Source organism: Halichoerus grypus, chromosome 7, assembly GCF_964656455.1.
Source record: "Halichoerus grypus chromosome 7, mHalGry1.hap1.1, whole genome shotgun sequence".
NCBI classification, from domain to species: domain Eukaryota; kingdom Metazoa; phylum Chordata; class Mammalia; order Carnivora; family Phocidae; genus Halichoerus; species Halichoerus grypus.
In genome coordinates this window covers 28004164-28023972 of record NC_135718.1, presented here as the reverse complement: position 1 = coordinate 28023972, position 19809 = coordinate 28004164, and the positions used below count along the sequence as shown (strand labels likewise).

Sequence of the window (19809 nt, the reverse complement as noted above, 5' to 3'; positions counted from 1 at the left end):
CACGTTGGGTGTAGAACTTACTTAAAGAAAAGGAACAACTTAACGGTAAAAAGACAACCCAATTTTAAAATAAGCAAAGGGTCTGAACAGACATTTCTCCAGGGAAGATACACAAATGACCAATAAGCACATGAAAAGATGCTCAGTATTAGCTCTCAAGGAAATGCCAATCAGAACCACAACGAGAAACCATTCACACTCACTAGGATGGCTCCAATGAAAAGACAGTTAATAACAAGAGTTGATGAGGATGTAGAGAAACTGGAACCCTCATTTATTGCTGGGGGGAATCTAGAATTATGAGGCTCCTTTGGAAAACAGTTTGGCAGTTTCTCAAAAGGTTAAATAAAACATAGTTACAGTATGATCCAGCAATTTTATGCTTAGGTATATACCCAAGAGAATTGAAAACATGCCCACACAAAAATATGGCAGCATTATATACTATACAATAGCTAAAAAGTAGGAACAACCCCAATGTTCCTCATAAATGAATGAGCACAGTGTGGTATAGCCATGTTATGGGATAGTATTCAGCCACCAAAAAAAAAAAAAAAGAAAGAAAAAAGAAAAAGAATTACTGATGCCTCTACAACATGGGTAAACTTTGAAAACACTATTCTAAGGGCAAGAAGCCAGACACAAAAGACCATGTACTATATGGTTGCATTTATGTGAACTGCAGCACAGGCAAATCGAGAGACAAAACCAGACTGGGGGTTGCCAGGGGTTAGGAGTAGAACTGAGGCATGGGTTTTGGTGCGGCAGGGGAATGATGAAATGATCTAAAGTTAGATTTTGACCATGGTTGCACAACTCTGTGAATATGCTAAAAACCACTGAATCATACACTGAAAGGGCAATTTTTATGGCCTATGGATTGTATCTCAGTAAAAAACATGAGAAAAAATTCTCGGTTTTAATGTTTTTACCATTAATTGTAAATAGGTGAGATTCAAACTCATGTATAATCAAAAGCAGCACTCAGTATTTTCTTAATTAAATAGTGATGTGGTCTCTGTTCTCAAACTGCAAGGAGACAGAGACGCCAGTCACATGAGAAAAGGCATATGCTATAAACTAAAGAGTCTCGGATGATGTTCTTGCTAAACCAAAGTCCTTGGAAAAATCCACATACCACATACGATATTCTATCGCGATGAGCGCTTGCTAATGCCTTACCTCCCTGTATCGGAAGTAGGTGCTATTATTACCCCAAGTTTACGTGAGGTCATTGAATTCACTTGGGGAGAAGTTAAGCTGTGAGAGAGTGATTGATGGTGCTGTGATCCAACTCCAGAACTGTGGTCATTAATTACTCTCTGTTGGGTGTGGAGTAGATGACAAACCAAAACCCAAGAGCATAAGTCTCATATATTCCAGGGTACGCCTCGTGATATTCAGTTATACCCAGAGACAAGCCTGGTTGTAATTTATGCAGTCCAAACTGCAGATGCGTCTTCTGTTCCGGAAGAACCCAACTCATTCCATCTCATGACCCAGTTCAGCCACACCTGAGTGAAGCTCGCCTCTCAAATGGTAGAAACATCTGTGACATTTCCTCTATACTTTTCCCAACCATACTCCACCCTCCTGTCAGGTTTTGAGATCCTTAAGGGCATCTTCTTCTTTTAGAATATCTCCTGCACCTAAACAATCAGTGGTTGATAAAATTACTGAAAGATCACATGTCTTGTGTTAAATTCTGCCTCCTGCCACGAACTGTTGATATGTCACAGGGATTAGGAGCCGAATTCTGTGACCTATAGTTAACTTTGTGCACTGCAGGCGGGCAAAGTGCTGATTCTTGTATACCAACTTTGGGGCAAATACCACAGGCCTTAATTGCAGGCTCCAGGGAGCTGAGATTCTATACTGGGGTTGCTGGAGGCAGAAGTCCCCCCCCACCCCCCACTTTTCAGGACCAGGCCTGGCCCTTCCCCACCCCCCCACCCCCGCCACGCCCAGGCCACAGATAGCTCACAAAGGCCAAGTGTCTGCTCTGCTGACTCACAGCGGCTCTCCGGCCGGGCTAGGACAGTCTCAGGGGGGCCAGGGGCCCTCTCCCTCACCCCCTGGTGAGTAGCCAGGACCATGTTAAGCTTTAAAAAACTGTGTAACCAACCAGAGGAAATGAGCACCACGGAGAGGAACGTGAAAGTGAAAGGTGGGGGAGGGTGCCAAACTGCTCATGAACAGTCTCATTCCTTTCTTAGGGAATTCCGGACAGCAGTAAGGATTCACCCTGTAGTCTTTTTGTTTGTTGGTTTTATATGTATATATTTTTAAATTGAAGTAAAATTCACATGCCTTTAAATTAACCGTTTTAGGGGCGCTTGGGTGGCTCAGTCGTTAAGCGTCTGCCTTCGGCTCAGGTCACAATCCCAGGGTCCTGGGATAGAGCCTCGCATCGGGCTCCCTGCTCAGTGGGAAGCCTGCTTCTCCCTCTCCCACTCCCCCCTGCTTGTGTCCCCTCTCCTGCTCTCTCTCTCTCTGTTAAATAAATAAATAAAATATTTAAAAAAAAATTAACCGTTTTAAAGGAAACAATTCGGTGGCATTTAGCCCATTCACCATGTTGTGCAACCACCACCTCTAACTAGTTCCAAAACGTTTTTCAACACTGCAGAAGACTTTGTACTTGTTAACCAGTCACTCTCCATCCCCTCCCTTCCCCACACCCAACCCCTGGTAGCCACCCATCTGCTTTCTGTGGCCATTACTGTACCTATTCAGGATACTTCATATAAAGGGATTATCCTGCAAAATGGGACCTTCTGTGTCCCGCTTCCTTCTCTTAGCATAATGCTTCCGGGGTTCATGCACGCTGTAGCCTGTATGGGGACCTCATTCCTCGCTACTGCCAAATAATATTCCATTGTACATAAACAGCACAATTGGTTTCTCTGTTCGTCTGTTGATGAACATTTGAGTTGTTTCCACCTTTTGGCTATTAAGTACTGGGGTACCTGCTTTCCATTCATTTGTGTATATACCTAGGAGTGGAGTTGCTTGGCCATAGGGCAATTTTGTGTTTCACTTTTTGTGGAACCACCAAACTGTTTTCCACAGGGGCTGCCGCGTTTGACATTTCCACGAGCCGTGGGTGAGGGTCGCCCTTTATTCTTAACACGCACGTACCCATCTGTTCCTTTCCTCTTCCCTACTTTCCACAAAGCCAGTCCCCACAGACTTCCCTTTCCCCTAGATTGGGTGGGAGAAAAGTTGCACCTCTAGTGAAAAGGCTATCATCAGGGAACACTGAACAACAAGGAACCTCCCTTGCTTGAAGCTATGCCCCTACTCTTGTCTTTTCCACAAAGAGGACACTGTGACCAGGAACAGGCAAGGACAAGCTGCGACACGCCCACTACAGCCATTTCGGTTACCCCATAAAACCACGCTTCTGCGCCCTCCAACACCCCCATCCTCGCACAGAACATTCCATTAAACCCTCTTAAACAGTCAAAGCTGAGTGCAGAAAGGAAGCATCGCTGTGTGGAAGCTGCCAGTCCCGGCTCCGACCCGCGGGCGGGTCTTAACTCTCAGCTCCTGCTTAAGATCTCCGAAGACACGGCCCCTCGCCTCGTCCTGCCCAGCCTCCTCTGCTAAAGAGCCTGCCTGTCTGGGCCTGGCCCGTAGCAGACATGAATGGAGAGGGAGAGCCTCCCTCTGCGCCCCCTCCCACCGGGGTTACTGCCGGTCACAGAGCTATTTACATTTACAACAGCCCAACAGCGCCTGATCAAGCCGGGGCCAATCAGCAGCCCCCAAGCTTGTCTGACTCCGTCTGCTCCAATCAGGAGCTGCTATCCTTACAGCCTCTCTCTCTTTGAATCGCAGGCCGGCTGTCGCCTCTTTTAGGGAGGGGAGCCTGACTCAGAGCTCTGCGCGCGTAGACCTCAGTTTGCCGTTCTCAGGAATGGGGGGAAATACCGAAATGCCGTTCGGTTGGGAAGACATCGTGCACTATAGAACTCGAGGAGAGTTTACACAGGAACGGAGAACGCTGTTCCTTACCCGCGCAGATCCAGCGCTTCTCTGCGGCATAGAGACGTAAAGAGAGATTTTAACCCTCCTCACTGCCGGCCCCTACCTAACTCAGGGCTAGCCTTATGAGCTCTTAAATCCAGGGCTTGCCTTTGAGGTGGTGTGAGCCCTCGCTAACCAGGACAGGCCGGTAGGCAGAGCGAGTTTTGATCTCGTCTGCAATAGCGCCAACACCTGCCGTGTACGAGGCAGGCGGCAAAGACTCAGCAAAACAGACCAAAGACTGGGTAGTCACAGGGTAAAGCAGAAGCGCGAACGCGCTCGGGAACAGTTCATGGCTGATGCAACCCGAGCATAAAGGAGGAGTGGGAGAGTGGGCAGGAAGGGTGTAAAGGAGGACTAGAAATGCTGCCCGGAAAGTTTAGGCTTGCTTCTGTAAGCGATGGGGAGCCATCAGGTATTTTCAAGCAGGAGAGGAAAATAATCTCCGTGTTTCCGAAAGTTAACTGGTGGTAACCTAAAGAGCAGATCAAAGGAGGACCAGATTTGGGGCTGGAAGATTAGTTAGCAGGTCATGAACCCTAAAAACCGGGATAGTCAGAGGAGAAATGGATAGAAGGGGCACAGACTGAGAGGCATTTTGGAGTCAAATCAACAGCACTTAATTGATTGGAAATGTGAGATGAGAGAGGACTCAAAGATGACTTTCAGCTTCCTCTCAGTGACTGCAAGGGTTAACACCTCCAACTCACTGAAACGTGGCCGGGGGCGGGGGCAGAGGGGGAGCCAGGGGGAGAGGAGAGAAAAAGAAGCAGATTTTGGAAAAGGAATAGGAGTTCAGTTTTTGACATGTGAAGTTTGAGTTACCAGAAGAATATCCACCTGGAAATATTACCCAGCAGACAGTAGGGAATAAGAATCTTGGTCTTCAGAAAAGAAATAGAGATGAGATCCAGAGAGTGTATAGTGAAACTAGAAAGGAAATTGATAACCTAGGAAGCGATTACAGGTAAGAAGATTCAACGACAGAATCTTGGGAAGTACCAACACTTAACAGGTAGAAAGAGGACAGAGTTAGCAAAACAAAGAAATATCAGATATGAAGAAAACCAAACTAGGCTCATATAATAAAAATAAAAAAACATAATTCTAGGAAGAGGGAGTAGGACACTGTAAAAAAAATAGATATCTGACAAAAGGACATTGGTTAAATAAATTATGAAATATTTGTTTAATGGACTATGATACAGACATTAAAATTATGTTGTAAAACTATATGAATTGCCATCAGAAGATTTAACATTCAAGTTAAAAAATAGTATATACAAAATCCCATTAAAAAAATACATATGTGGTGGGGCGCCTGGGTGGCTTAGTCCTTGAGCTTCTGCCTTCGGCTCAGGTCATGATCCCAGTTCCCTGGGATCAAGCCCCGCATTGGGCTCCTTGCTCAGTGGGGGGCCTGCTTCTCCCTCTCCCACTCCCCCTGCTTCTGTTCCTTCTCTTGCTGTGTCTGTCAAATAAATAAATAAAATCTTAAAAAAAAAAATACATATGGGGGGCGCCTGGGTGGCTCAGTCGTTAAGCGTCTGCCTTCAGCTCAGGTCATGATCCCAGGACCCTGGGATCAGCCCCGCATTGGGCTCCCCGCTTCGCGGGAAGACTGCTTCTCCCTCTCCCACTCTCCCTGTTTGTGTTCCCTCTTTCACCGTATCTGTCTTTGTCAAATGAATAAAAATCTTTTTAAAAAATAAAATAAAAAATAAAAAAAAATACATATGTGACTTCAAAGGAGCATAAGGACACTTTTAGGGTGAGGGTCTGGATCCTGACCCCTGAGTGGGGGGGGGTTACATAGCTGTATACAATTACCAAAATCCTCAAAGTGTAATGCCTTAAAAGGGGGCTGGGGTGGGGCCTGTTGATGGGGTTGTTCTGGGAATTAAATGGCACAGTGCCTGAAATACAAGAAGGGCTCATCAGGAGAAAAGAGAAGGTTAACCCAGGACCACTGCATGGAGGAGGAGACACTGGACACAAGGCCTGGAAGGATGAAACTACATTTGGCCCTCTGACACAAAACCCCCAATAAACAAACACACACCCTGGAGTAGGTCCAGACAAAAAAGAAAGTGGAAAAAACTGAGTGCTTTTAGGAGTACTTTTTAGACTGAAGAAAAGGAAGAAGGGGCTTGGTATAGATGAGGGGCCTTGGTGCTGACTTAATATATGCCACAGAAGAGTAGAGAGACCTATTACTTATTGCTCTGGAGAGTGGGATAAAGGAGGGAAACTAGGTAGGAATGAGAGTGGGGCTTGTGGGGGTCAGGGAGTAGATCCAGTTTTAAGTTAAGGTAACTTGAACTGTTATGAGATCTAGGGAGAAGGAAGCCACTCCTTACCAGATTGGTTTGACCTGTCGGAGATACCCAGAGGAGGTTCTCGCGTGGATGACCTCTTCAGTTCCCCCTAGTTTTTGACTCTCTGTGATTTTAAGTACATGAAACCCTTTCCAAAGGCGGTAAGATTTAAGTTCTGTTATTTTCAGTCTGTGGAATGGATGTCAACCTTGTCTCTTTGGACTGTCTAGCTATATCCCATCTCTTCATGCTTTTAAGCACATCTATTTAAGCGACCTTTATGACCCAGACTGGTGGAGCTTAAAATGATCATACGTGGCTGATAACCACTAATTGCATTTTTAACTAGGCCTCTGATAGCAATTTAATTAAAGTTGACTTTCGAACCATGTGGGGGTTAGGAGTACCGACCCCCATGCAGTAGAAGATCTGCTATAACTTTTGACTCCCCCAAAACTTAACTAATTATAGACTACTGTTGATCAGAAGCCTTCATGATAACAAACTGTTGATTCACACATATTTTGCATGTTATATGTATTCTATACTGTATTCTTATAATAAAGTAAGATAGGAAAAAAGAAAATGTTACTTAAAAAATCATAAGAGAAAATATATTTATAGTACTGTACTGTATTTATATATATATATATATATAAAAAAGCCTGCATATAAGTGCACCCGGGCAGTTCTAAGCTGTTTTTCAAGGGTCAACTGTGTTTGGTTACAGCTGTATTTGACCAGCTATGTTTGTTATATGAATTCCCATTAGACTTCATATGGGTGTCACTCATTTTGGCATTCTGTGGTACAGTGAGGAAACCATCAGATGAGGAGTCCGTAGAGCCTAGTTTCATGCAGTGGTTTCACCACTTAACTAGATGCACAACTGGAAGAGGCATTTGACACAGAGATTCTCAACATGTGATCCGCAGACCCCTGAAGGTCCCCCAAGACACTTTCAGTGGGTCTGTGAGACCAAAATGATTCTCATAATAATATTAAGCCTTTATTTGCCTTTTTCACCATCATGTTGACATCTGTACCCAAGTAATGGTGGGTAAACTCTTTGCACCTTGACGGGAATCAGGGTAGGAGCTCCATACCATACTAGTGGTCATTGGATTCTCCACTGCCATGCACTTGGAGAGAGGTCAGTTTCATTTAAAAGTGTTTTTGATAAAGGAGTAAAAACTATTAATGATATTAAATCTTGACCATTGAGAACATGTCTTTTAAAAATTCTGTGTCAGGGGGCGCCTGGGTGGCTCAGTCATTGAGCATCTTGCCTTTGGCTCAGGTCATGGTCCCAGGGTCCTGGGATCGAGTCCCGCATCGGGCTCCCTGCTCTGCGGGAAGCCTGCTTCTCCCTCTCCCACTCCCCCTGCTTGTGTTCCCTCTCTCTCGCTGTGTCTCTCTCTGTCAAATAAATAAATAACATCTTTAAAAAAAAAAATTCTGTGTCAGGGGCGGCTGGGTGGCTCAGCTGGTTAAGCATCCGACTCTCAGTTTCAGCGAAGGTCGTGATCTTAGGGTCATGGGATTGGTTCCTGCGTGGGGCTCGGCTCAGCATGGAGTCTGCTTGGGGCTCTTTCCTTCTCCCCCTGCCTCTCCCCACCTCTCAAGTAAATAAAAATCTTTAAAAATTCTGTGTCACAAAACAGAAAGTACACCTAAATTAGCACTCCTGCTGCATATCAAAGAACAGTGGTTACTTGAGGAAAAGCATTACTGTAAAATCATTTTAGTTGTGAGCTGAAGTAACCACTACTTTCATTATAGCATCATTTTTACTTGAAAGGATGACTGACAAACTATGGATATTCAGACTTGAGTATTTAGCAGACATTTTCCTGAACATTAGTAAATTAAGATTATTATTTCCAGAACTCACAATATTTGTCCCAATGGTAAAATTTGAGCTTTCAAGAAAAAAATTAGGATTTCGGAAACCTTGCATGTGGCACGGAGTTTGACAGCTTCCCAATAATTAAAGACTCATTTGATGAAATTGGTGATATTAACAAATGTGACTTTTGATATTATAGAACGAAATATGTCAACATTTTGGAAGATTTGCTTAACTCAGTCAACGGATATTTTCCAAATGACCAAAGCGTAATGTTACTAAATCATGCATGGATAAAAGGTACATTCAAAATGCAAGAGAGACCAGTAGGTTCTCATGTAACAGAAAATGGTTTCAGATTCTAGGTTACAACTAAGCTTTAAGAAACTTACTTGTTGAGTTTTAGTGTAGTATCAAAGAAGAATATCCACAATTATCTTTTAAAAAGCTACCAAAATACTCCTCCCTTTTTAAATTACATATCAGTGAGGTAAGATTTTCTTCATATACTTCAACCAAACAACATATGGCAACTGATTTGAGAATCTAGCTATCCTCTATTAAGTCAGACATTACAGAGATTAGTAAAAATGTAAAACAATAACACTATTCTCACTGAATTATTTTTTGTTTTGGAGAATATATTATTTTTCATAAAATTTGTTTCTGTTAACATATAATAGGTTTATTATTGTTATTTCAAAAACAAATATTTTAAACATTTATGTTTTAATTTCTAATGGGGGAATGTTTAATAGATATAACCTTCATAAACAAAAACTCTTCTTTTATATTAGCTTTATTGAGATATAATCCATGTGCCATAAAATTCACCCATTTAAAGTGTGTTGTTCAATGGTTTTTAATATGTTCAGAGTTGTGCAATCATCATCACAATCAATTTTAGAACATTGTCATTACCCTAAAGGAATCCCCTATCCACTAGCAGTCACTCCTCATATCTCCTAATGATTTCCTCACCCTAATCCTGGGCAACTGCTCACTATTTTTCTTTCTGTTTCTATAGATTTCCCTATTCTAGACATTTCATATAAACAGAATCATACAAGATGCAGTGCTTTGTGACTGGCTTCTTCCACTTAACATGTTCTCAAGGTTCATCCATGTTGTAGGATGTGTCAGTGATTCATTCTTTCGATGAATTTCTGATGAATAATATCCCATTTTAAGGATATACCACATTTTGTTTATGGATATTTGGGTTGCTTCTACCTTTTTGGTTATTGTGAATAATACTGCTATGAACATTCATGTGTAAGTTTTTGTGTGTACATAGGTTTTCAATTCTTTAGGATATCTATCTAGGAGAATTGCTGGGTCATATGGTAACTCTATGTTTAACCCTTAGGAACTGCCATGTAGTTTTCCAAAGCAGCCAGCACCATTTTACATTCCCATCAGCAGCGTGTGAGGGGTCCAATTTCTCTGCATCTTTACCAACACTTATTATCTGTCTTCTTGATTATCGCCATCCTAATGAGTATGAAGTTGTATCTCATCATGGATTTGATTGGCATTTTCCTAATGACTAATGATATTGAGCATCTTTTCATGTGCTTATTGGCCATTTACATATCTTCTTTGGAGAAATATCTATATGAATCCTTTGCCCATTTTAAAATTGGATTTTTTAAAAAAATTGTTGAATTATAAAAGTTCTTTATATATTCTGGATACTAGTCTTCTTATCAGATATATAATATGCAAATATTTCTCGCATCTTGTGCATTGTATTTTTACTTTCTACATAGTATCTTTTGAAGCACAGATTTTAAAATTTTGATGACGTCCATTTCACTTTTTTCTTTTATTAGTTATACTTTTGATATCGTATCTAAGAAATCATTGCCTGATCCAAGGTCCCAAGTATTTACACTTAACTTCTCTTCTAAGAGTTTTATAGTTTTAGCTCTTACATTTAGGTCTTTGATCCATTTTTATTTAATCTTTGTATATGGTGTGAGGTATCTTGATAATTTTAAGACCATAAACAGGTCCTGAGAGCAAAATGTTTGAGATTCAGTGATTTACTTCTCTGAGCCTCAGTTTCTCATCTTTAAAATGGTGACTGTATTTGACTTACCACCTCCTAATGCAACTATAAGTCAAAGGAAATGATAGAAATGGTTGTACATAATAAACGTAAGCACTCTTCAAATATAAGCCATCATTACTGCCATCATTTCTTACATATATATTTCTGTCAACCTGCTGAAAGATCCTTGAGCCCTTCCTCTTGTTCTCCACCTGTCAAGCACTTTCCTCATACTAGACACATAGCAGATCCTTGGTAAATATTTATTGGTAAACTGACTGATACAACATAAGCAATCTTGCCTGTGTTCTCAGGGAGGTAGAAAGAGAAGAATTTACTTTTTCGGCAGTCACTCCTCAGCCACTTCCTGCTGTCAACGGGTTAAGCTTGCAGTTAACTCACAGTCTTTTTCACTTGAACTGTTCAGCCAAATCTTCCATGTGTTATGTTTGTGAAATTTTTTTGAACAGAAGTTTTTTGTTTTGTTTTGTTTTTTAAGATTTTATTTATTTATTTATTTGAGAGAGACAGAGAGAGAGCATGAGCATAAGCCGGGAGGGGAGGCAGAGGGAGAAGCAGGCTCCCCACTGAGGAGGGAGCCCAATGCGGGGCTCCATCCCAGGACCCTGGGATCATGACCTGAGCCGAAGGCAGACGCTTAACCGACTGAGCCACCCAGGCATCCCTGAACAGAATTTTTTTGAAAAGAAGTACAGGACTTTAAAATTATTTCTAGTAAGTTTCATTTATTTGCTAATCTTAAATTTGGAATCCTAATTCTTTCTTCTGAGATATTAAATATCTGTTCTAGCTTTGTTTAATTGAAAGTAGGATAAGCACACTTTCCCTATCGCAAATAAGAGGGCTGTCTAGCTCAGAGCCAAGGACAGCATGAAATGTTTTGTTTTGTTTTCCACTAGTCTAAAATGAGACATTCTTCTCTCCTGAGTACTGTGTAATGAATGGATGAGCTCACCTGATCTACCAAGTTCATTCTGTATCCTCCAACCAGTTCCCTTATTTATGTCATAGACTAGCCTTAGAATCAGAGCCAATAGAGTAGCCAGTGAAAGAGAAAAGGAAAATATTTGAGAATTTGGTAGGTTAAGGGTAACATTCTGTGCAAAAAAATAACTATTGCTAATAGTACCTGTCTTTTATCCATGGTGAAGGCAACACAGTGAGGTGAAAGTGTAACAGTCTGTCACCCAAGTGTTGAAGACTTGGCAGGTGTGGGTGCTTGCCAAAAGCAGATGGACCCTGAGGCCATTCCTGCCTCTAGAGGAGGAGAACCTAGAGAAAGAAGGAGAAGGTGCATTCAGAATCAAGGGTTTTGAAATTAAGACACTCAGTGAAATGTAAGGAGGATGAAATACATGAGGAGAGACGATCTAGTTTTGATGTTTGTAACTTTAATTGCCTACACTAATAATAGATTAAAAATGATCCAGGGCTCCCAACAAGATCCTGACAGAACAGATCCCAGACTCAACTAGTGTCTCCCTTTCCTCTCTTGGTGCCCTGGTTTGGGTGTGGAGGTGGTGGCCATACTGGGGGGCGATTGGTGAGATAGGAGATAAGACAATGTCAGGATCATAGATCTGGCAGTGGTAGGGGGGGAATGTCCCAGTGGGCTCTGTTCACTTGAAAAGTCTCTTATAGTCTCTTTGCATTTTGCTTTTATTTTATATATAAGTTACACATACACATAGTTTATTTTTTATTTTTACTTTTTTAAAAGATTTTATTTATTTATTTGACAAAGAGAGACAGCGAGAGAGGGAACACAAGCAGGGGGAGTAGGAGAGGGAGAAGCAGGCTTCCCGTGGAGCAGGGAGCCCAATGCGGTGCTCTATCCCAGGACCCTGGGATCATGACCTGAGCTGAAGGCAGACACTTAACGACTGAGCCACCCGGGCGCCCCCACGTACACATAGTTTAAACCATTTTATAAGGCTTATTTTGAAAATAGCAATACCTCATCCACCACTCCTTACCATGCTTCTATGGCTACTTACGGATTTAAAATTTTTTTATGCATTATTTATTGTCTCCCACCATGGAAGATGAGACTTTCACCTTCTTCACCATCACCACCTCTCCCACCGCCACATCCCATTCGTGCACATGGGTATATGCATGTTTCACTTTTCCTGTCCTCCCAGTACAGTTGTGTTTTATGTTTTGGTTATACCAATATTCAGTGTTGATATTACCATGACTATGTAAATATTGTTCACTCAATAGCCACATAATATATCCCTGATTTCTCTCCTGTGCAACTTTTTGTTTTCTCTGAGCCTAATGATTGTCTTTTTTCTTTTAGTTTTCTAGGCACTTACCATTAATTCAACCCAAATTCCCTACCAGTGGTCTATATCTGTTCTTAATACATTTGGTTACATTGGGCATTCTATCAATCTCATCTTCTTAAAGAGATCTCTCCTGGAACCTTCTCCAGGTTCTCACCTGCTCCAGCCTGGACTGGCTGCTCTCCAAGCCTGCTGACTAGGTCTTATTCGGCCAGTTCTCTTCAGCATCATTCTAGAGAGTCCCTTTTCTTCTCTCCTACTTTGGATTTCCTGCTCCTGGATCCTTTGTGTTTTTTTCTTTCTTGGTTTCTTCTTATTTTGGAAAAGCCCCTTCTCTATTAGTCTCATGAAAAAGCGTGTTCTTAAGATATTCTCTGTCTTCCATTTTCCAAAATATCATGATGATGTGCCTTGGTATGGATCCATTTTCATTTGGTATCAAGGCCTTGGTGGACTCTTTCAATCTAGAAATTCTTGTCCTTCCATTCTGAGAATTGTTTTGATTATTTCCTCCCATTTTCTCTCACTCTCATCTCCAGAATTGATCCTCCATTTTTTTTTTAATCTTTCTCTTTTATTTCCCACATCTTTTTCTTTTGCTTGGTTTTCTAGGCGGTTTCCTCAATTTCATCTTACAAACCTTGTATTGAGTTTTTAAGATCTGCTATCATACTTTAATTGGCAAAAGCTCTTTTGGAATTTTCCTTTTTATTGCATATTGTCTTGTTCCATGGATGCAATATTTTCTTTTTTTCCTTTGAGATTATTAATGATAGTTTGAGGGAATATTTTTCTTCTCACTACATAGTCTCTTGTCCTCTGAATATTTTGTTCCTGTTTTTTGTTTTGGCAAATATGTTTCCGCAGATAACTGATGATCCTTGGCTGTCTATTCATGTATCTAGTGAGGCACCAAAAGGCCAATCAGAGGCTCTGAGCGTGTGGTAGGGCACATCTGGTGCAAGCAGATCTTTGTGTTCCTGACTGGACTGTTTGTTTGCATCATTCCCAAAACTACATCATAAGTTTTTCTGTAGGCTGTCAGAGTCTGCAAAGAAGCTTCTTCCAATCTCCTGCTTGAATAGTTCAGCCTGGATGCCAGCATTTTAGAAGCTGAAAGAAGAGAAGAGCTGAGGAGTGTACGCTTCAGTATATATTCTACTTAACCCCCACCTTTTTGTATAATACTGTGTAGTTTTTGTCTCCTGCTTGGATCCGGACCAATACAATAACTCTGCCCTTAGAAGAATTTGTGTTCTCCAGTCAAGAGATGCTTGATTACAACCCTACCAATGAATAAACCTCCAGTGTTTTGCCTGGAGTCGGGGGGAGGAATCTCCTCACAACAGAACAATTACCCTGTCCTAAACCATACCTTCACACCATTCCCCACCCCCATGCCCACTTCCAAAAGTAGCTGGTACACCAAATCTTGAACCCTTTTGGGTTCTTCAGTGTAAATCATTTGCCTCTTGGGTTTCCCCACTGCCTGCTTAAGCTTCAGCTTTCTAGGTTCTACTAAGACAGTTAATCCCTCACGCATCTGTTTTTCAGCTTCCTAAGACCTTTTTCCCTGTTCTTTTTGATCTTCTGGGATTATGCCTTAAAAAAAAAAAAATCCCCTTACTGTTGTTTTACTAGGGTTTGGAGAGGGAGGAAAGGCATGTGTTCACAACTTCTTCCTTGTCTTGAAACTCTCCTGTAGGTTCTCAGAACCTATTTATCCCACAGATATGTATTGAGTGCCTCATATATATTAGGTACAGTTTAAACACTTGGGATACATCAATGAACAAAACAGAATATCTTTGCACCGTGGAGTTTACATTCTAGTGTGTGTGTGTGGAGGGAGAGATAATAAAAATTAAACCTAAATATATACATTACATAATCGGTATTACATAGGTAAGGTAAAAAGTGGAGCAAGAAGTGGAGAATTAAAAGTAATGGGCAGGGGGATAGGCTGCAGAATTTAGAGTGATCAAGGTAGGTGGCACTGAGAAAGTATATTTGAGCAAAGACTTGAGGGAATTACATTCATAAATATGTATATTCCTAATAGGATGTGTTTCTACATATTTTCCACAAGTTTTATCCTCTCTTTATTTTTAGGCTGAAGATAGACCGATGTCTTCTCTTTATTTTGCACCCTCACTGCACCTGGCATATAATGTTACAAAGGACCTGACATGGCCGCTGGCTGCCTACGTGCCTGGAGAGAGATTTGAATTTAGGGGCTGACTTGCCATATTCTTTTAGGTAAGACACCATCTGAATCTCTGTGGCTTCATTTTTATGTGGAATAATAATAAACCACTGGACCTCATTCTCTTCCTGGAAGCTAGTATCTATGAGCTTCTAAGATTAGTAAAGGAAAAGTACAATGAAAATTGAGGTATTATAATGACATTTTTAATGATGAATGAGTGGCAGAGCCCACACTTGTTTGACGGGGAGAAAATACTCAGCTTATCTTGGACATTAGATTAGATTTAAGTTGGGGAATATTGAGGTAAGCTGGTTTGACTTTACCATTCCCATTCACCCACCCTCAAGCCCCAACCCACATTCTTAAAGGCTGGCTTCATGATCAGATGGCCAAGTAGTGTTCTTCCGTTCAGGGTCACAATATAAGGAACTAACTTTAAGTGAGTATTTACATGCCTGGCACTACGCTGGTGCTGCTGATACTCATAACAGCCTGATGAGACATAAGTTACTAGCCCTGTTTTCTTTCTTTTCTTCTTCTTCTTCTTTTTTTTAAAGTAGGCTCCATACCCAACATGGAGTCCAATGTGGGGCTTGAACTCATGACCCTGAGATCAAGAGCTGAGCTGAGATCACGAGTCGGACACTTAACCGACTAAGCCACCTAGGAGCCCCAAGTCCTATTTTTAAATAAGGAACATGAACCTCAGGAGGTTAAGTAACTTGTCTAAAGTCACACTGCTAATACGTGGTACAACCAGAATTCAACCCATGTCAGTCTGATTCCCAAGCTTGAGCCCTTTCTGCACACCACACTGCCTCTTAGGACAGACTCCCAGAATTGCATTTCAGAACATTTTATGATTCATCAAATACAGATATTAAATTGAAGAGTTTTTGAAATGTGAGCAAACTAAGCTTACGAAAATAAAGTAAAATCCTATTTTATTTAGTAGGTGTTTTAGTCTGGGTTCTCCAGAGAAACAATCAATGGAATATCCATCTTTATCTTCTTTCTCTCTCTCTGTCAATATATAGATAGATTTACTATAAGGAATTGGCTCACATGGTTATGGAGGCTGAATAACCAAGATCTACAAAAGTCAAGACCTGCAGTCAGAAAGCTAGAGACCTAGGAGAGCCGATGGTTGAGTTCCAGTCTGAGTCAGAGTCCAAAGAAGGGAGAAGACCCATGCCCCAGCTTGAAGACAGTCAGAAAGAGAGAAAGAATTCTTTCTTACTCAGCCTTTTATTCTATTCAGGCTTTCAGCAGATTGGATGGAGGCCCACCCACACTGGAGAGGGCATTCTTCTTTACTCAGTCTACTGAGTCAAATGTTAATCTCATTCAAAACGTCCTCACAGAGACACCCAGAATAATGTTGAACCATATACCTGGGTGCCCTGTGGCCCAACCAAGTTGACACAAAATTAGCTATCACAGTAGGTAATAAATTTAGAAAATTCATTTCTCTAAGAGAAGCTATGGGAAAAGAAATATAAATGGTCTTTTAATACATGGTGTAAATACTTTATTTGTTGCATTGATGTATCTGTTGAATATTGTGTGTTCTTTATACAAGTTTTTAAATGGTTTGGAAAAATTCATTGGCAAAAGCATAAATATCAGGGCACCTGGGTGGCTCAGTCACTAAGCGTCTGCCTTTGGCTCAGGTCATGATCCCAGGGTCCTGGGATCGAGCCCCACATCGGGGTCCCTGCTCCGCAGAGAGCCTGCTTCTCCCTCTCCCACTCCCCCTGCTTGTGTTCCCTCTCTCACTGTGTCTCTCTCTGTCAAATAAATAAATAAAACCTTAAAAAAAAAAAAAAAGCATAAATATCTACTAAGAGCACATGGGATGAGGTTAGTGGGGCTGAGAATAATCCTGATCTCTTTTCCTGTCATTTTGAAAAGACATGGCTCCTGCTCTAAAGGACTTTATTGTTTCCTGGAGAGACTGACTTGTAAACAACAATTAGAATATAATTGTCACAATGAAAGTCGGTACAAATTACAGTATGCAGTAGGGCAGAATGAGCACACAAATCTACCTTTGTTTGGGGCAGGGGAGGGAAGAGGGACAGAGAAAACTTCACAGAGGAGATAGTTTGGCCACATTTTTACCAAGGCCTACCTCTGCCTAGAAAATCTCATCTTGTACATGGCCAGCTCAAAGGCCAGCTCCCTACAAAATGTCCCAAACATTACATTGTCTGGTAGTATAGATAATTGTATATGTATAGCTTACCTCCTCTGCTAAATGATAAACTCATTAGTGGAAGGTATCAACCTCTTAGGCATCTAGGTATCTCCCATACAGCCTAGAATATTGCTAACACACACTGTGTATTCAGTAAATGCCTACTGAGTGAAGGATTGAAACAAAGGAGTAGGGGCTACACCATTTGGCTCCCATTCTCCCAGATACTTGACCCTTTAAACATTTTAAGTAATTGCTAAATCAGACTGCTTTCTGCTATTGTCAAAGTAACAGGAAGATTTCAAAACAACCAAACAAACAAACAAATTCTTTTTAAGGTCATCTGCCCTATTCCATGGTACAAAAAACATGTTATGTAACATTATAAAATCTGGCCAACCAAGAGGGCTTTCTCTAGTTTTCTGTTTCTTGCTTCCTTAATAAACTCTACATTCTCCATTCAAAAGATCTTGCCAACACTAATTCATTAACACTGTACCCATCAGCAGAATGAAAAATATTTGCATATCTCTTTGGTATAGCAAGGGAAAAGAGGTCAGAAGCAATTCAGGACTTGGAAGCTATTGGCTTTTATACTCTCTGTATTAAGAGTCTTCCTCTTTCTTTTCCAAACTGTTCTCCCACTCCATATGGAAATAGGGAATTTGATTGTGCCCCAGGATTTTGTGAGAAATATACACTGGCTATAATCTAACAGACCTGTATGAAATAGGTTTTGTTTTTTTTTTTCCCATAGCTTTTTATACATGTCTACTTAATGATACTATCTATATAGATGAAACCAGAAAGCTATGAAAACATAGGTGAAAATATTTGTGGATAGGTGAAAAATTATACTGGCTTATAAATCCTCTATGTTAAAAACCAACCTGCAGAGTAAAGTACAGAATTGTTGAATCACTATATTGTACACCTGAAACTAATATAACACTGTATGTTAATTAACCGTAATGAAAATTAAAAACAACAATAACAAAAACAAAAACTAACCTGCAACCTGGGGTTTTAGGTTGGCAGAGAGACACCAAAGAGCAAACATCAAAGATGTCCCTTAGATTTTCTTTGCCACCTGAGCCACACTTGTCACTTGGACATATCTGTGGAAACCAGGCTTGGAATCAAAATCTACTAACAGGTCTACCCTTACAAAGAATTGCAATGGGAAATCTTCATTTAGGAAGATAAGAGGCAAGTACTTGCATATCATAGTGAGAATCTTTAGATTTCCTTCATGAGGGAAATGCATTTTGCATCTTGTCTTAGGACCAAGATAGGAGATTCTAGGGGGGGGAAAGGATTCTGTTCATGAAGACATTTTCAATAATAATCACAATACTTTTTATTTTCTTAAAACATTTTACAGAAAAGGCTATTCTTGAAATGATTTAGTTACCGCAAGAATCAGGAGGAAACACACAGGAATCCACTGGTTTCACTCTGGTGATGGAGGACCAGTATACACCACCTATGAATGTTTCCAAACTTCAAGATGAGTATAACACTTCTGTCAGTTACTAGACTTGTATGAAGAAAGTGAACCTCTTCATAATTATTCAATAAGGGACCTTATAAGGAGGTAGTGTGGGATAAAGAGGATGATGAGTCTCTCCATCGGGGTATGGGCTCTAAGATTCAGTGGTGATAGAGTGGTGCCAGCCAAGGGTAGAGTGACTGCTTGGGGCAGGAATGAACTGCTTTCTGTCAATTCTTCTTCCTTTCCATTTTGTGAGCATACTCTTCTCTGTCCGTGTTCAGTATATTCATCGGACTCTACCTTCTGTCTGGAAGAAATAGACACCGGCCCCTCATAGCCCTGTTCTTAGTATAACACTGAAGGGTTTACTTTCAATTATCTCTGGCTTTAGAAATCTATACTTCTTTCTCCCCAGCCTGGTAATTAAATGAGTGATTCAATAAAAGGAAAAGGAATTAGTCAGGCTTTTTTTTTTTTTTTTGATGCCAATAAAAGGTATACCTTCATGTCTTTTGTATTCACCCTGCAAAGCCAATACATTTTTAAAAATCCTGTATTTGTAATCCTGTGAGGCTACAACTGACTTAAGCCCAGATTAAGATAAAGTGTCAAATTCAACCTCAAACAGACTGAGCTATGCCAGAATTTTGACACTAACCTAGAAAAGTGGAATTCTTCTCTAGTTCAGCTAAGCATCCCTGCTCCCAAACTCTCAACAAAATTAAAATTCTAGAATCTTAGAATTGGACGGGACATTTGTCCTTGTGATTACCCCTCCGTCTTGGAACCCATGAGTCTTGCCTCCAAAAATGTCCTTTTTTGTGACGTGGGACTCTGGGGAACCAGAGTTTTTTGTCTGTTACCTCTTTGTAATCAGAGAAAACACAACTGGCCAAGATTGTTGTCGGTATGTGGGTGTGGCTGGAAAAAAATACCCTCTGTGACCAAGAGTTCTTTCTTCACTGTATTCTGCTTTCATACTGCTGCTCATGAATAAAACATATTCACATGACATTTTGTACTTTTCTTTCCTTATTCAGTCGATGCAGATAGCCACTTCCTCCTGGCCAGTAGGAGAGAGGTGTTGGCTCTGTGTAGCTAGAGATTAAGCAAAAGATGCATGAAAAGCTATAGAATTTGCTTAAGAGCACATGATGGGATCCACTTAGAAATGAGATGAAAAGTCAAAAGTCTTAGACTCTGGTTGATAAGTTGGTCTGCTTTCTTCCCTACAAAAAAAAAGCTTATCTAGTTTCCAGGACAAAAAAAAAAAAAAAAAAAAATCCCTTCCTCTCTCTTTTAAATTAAAAAATATCATTCCTCAGCGATGCCTGTTAC

At 40.8% G+C, this 19809-nt stretch overlaps 1 protein-coding gene and 1 long non-coding RNA gene across 2 annotated transcripts in view; one reads left to right on the top strand and one right to left on the bottom strand.

Annotated features, from left to right (window-relative positions):
* Positions 1 to 11511, bottom strand: part of PKD2L1 (polycystin 2 like 1, transient receptor potential cation channel) — a 95244-nt gene extending 83733 nt beyond the window's left edge. Inside the window, exon 1 of the mRNA XM_078077237.1 lies at positions 11406 to 11511. The gene's annotated coding sequence lies outside the window, so the exon portion shown is untranslated. The remainder of the gene's footprint in view (positions 1 to 11405) is intronic.
* Positions 11512 to 14685: 3174 nt separating this feature from the next.
* On the top strand, positions 14686 to 19483 carry LOC144382546 (uncharacterized). Its single transcript, XR_013449647.1, has 2 exons — positions 14686 to 14826; positions 18361 to 19483. It is a non-coding gene; the product is annotated as an uncharacterized LOC144382546 (long non-coding RNA).
* Positions 19484 to 19809: the final 326 nt, after the last annotated feature.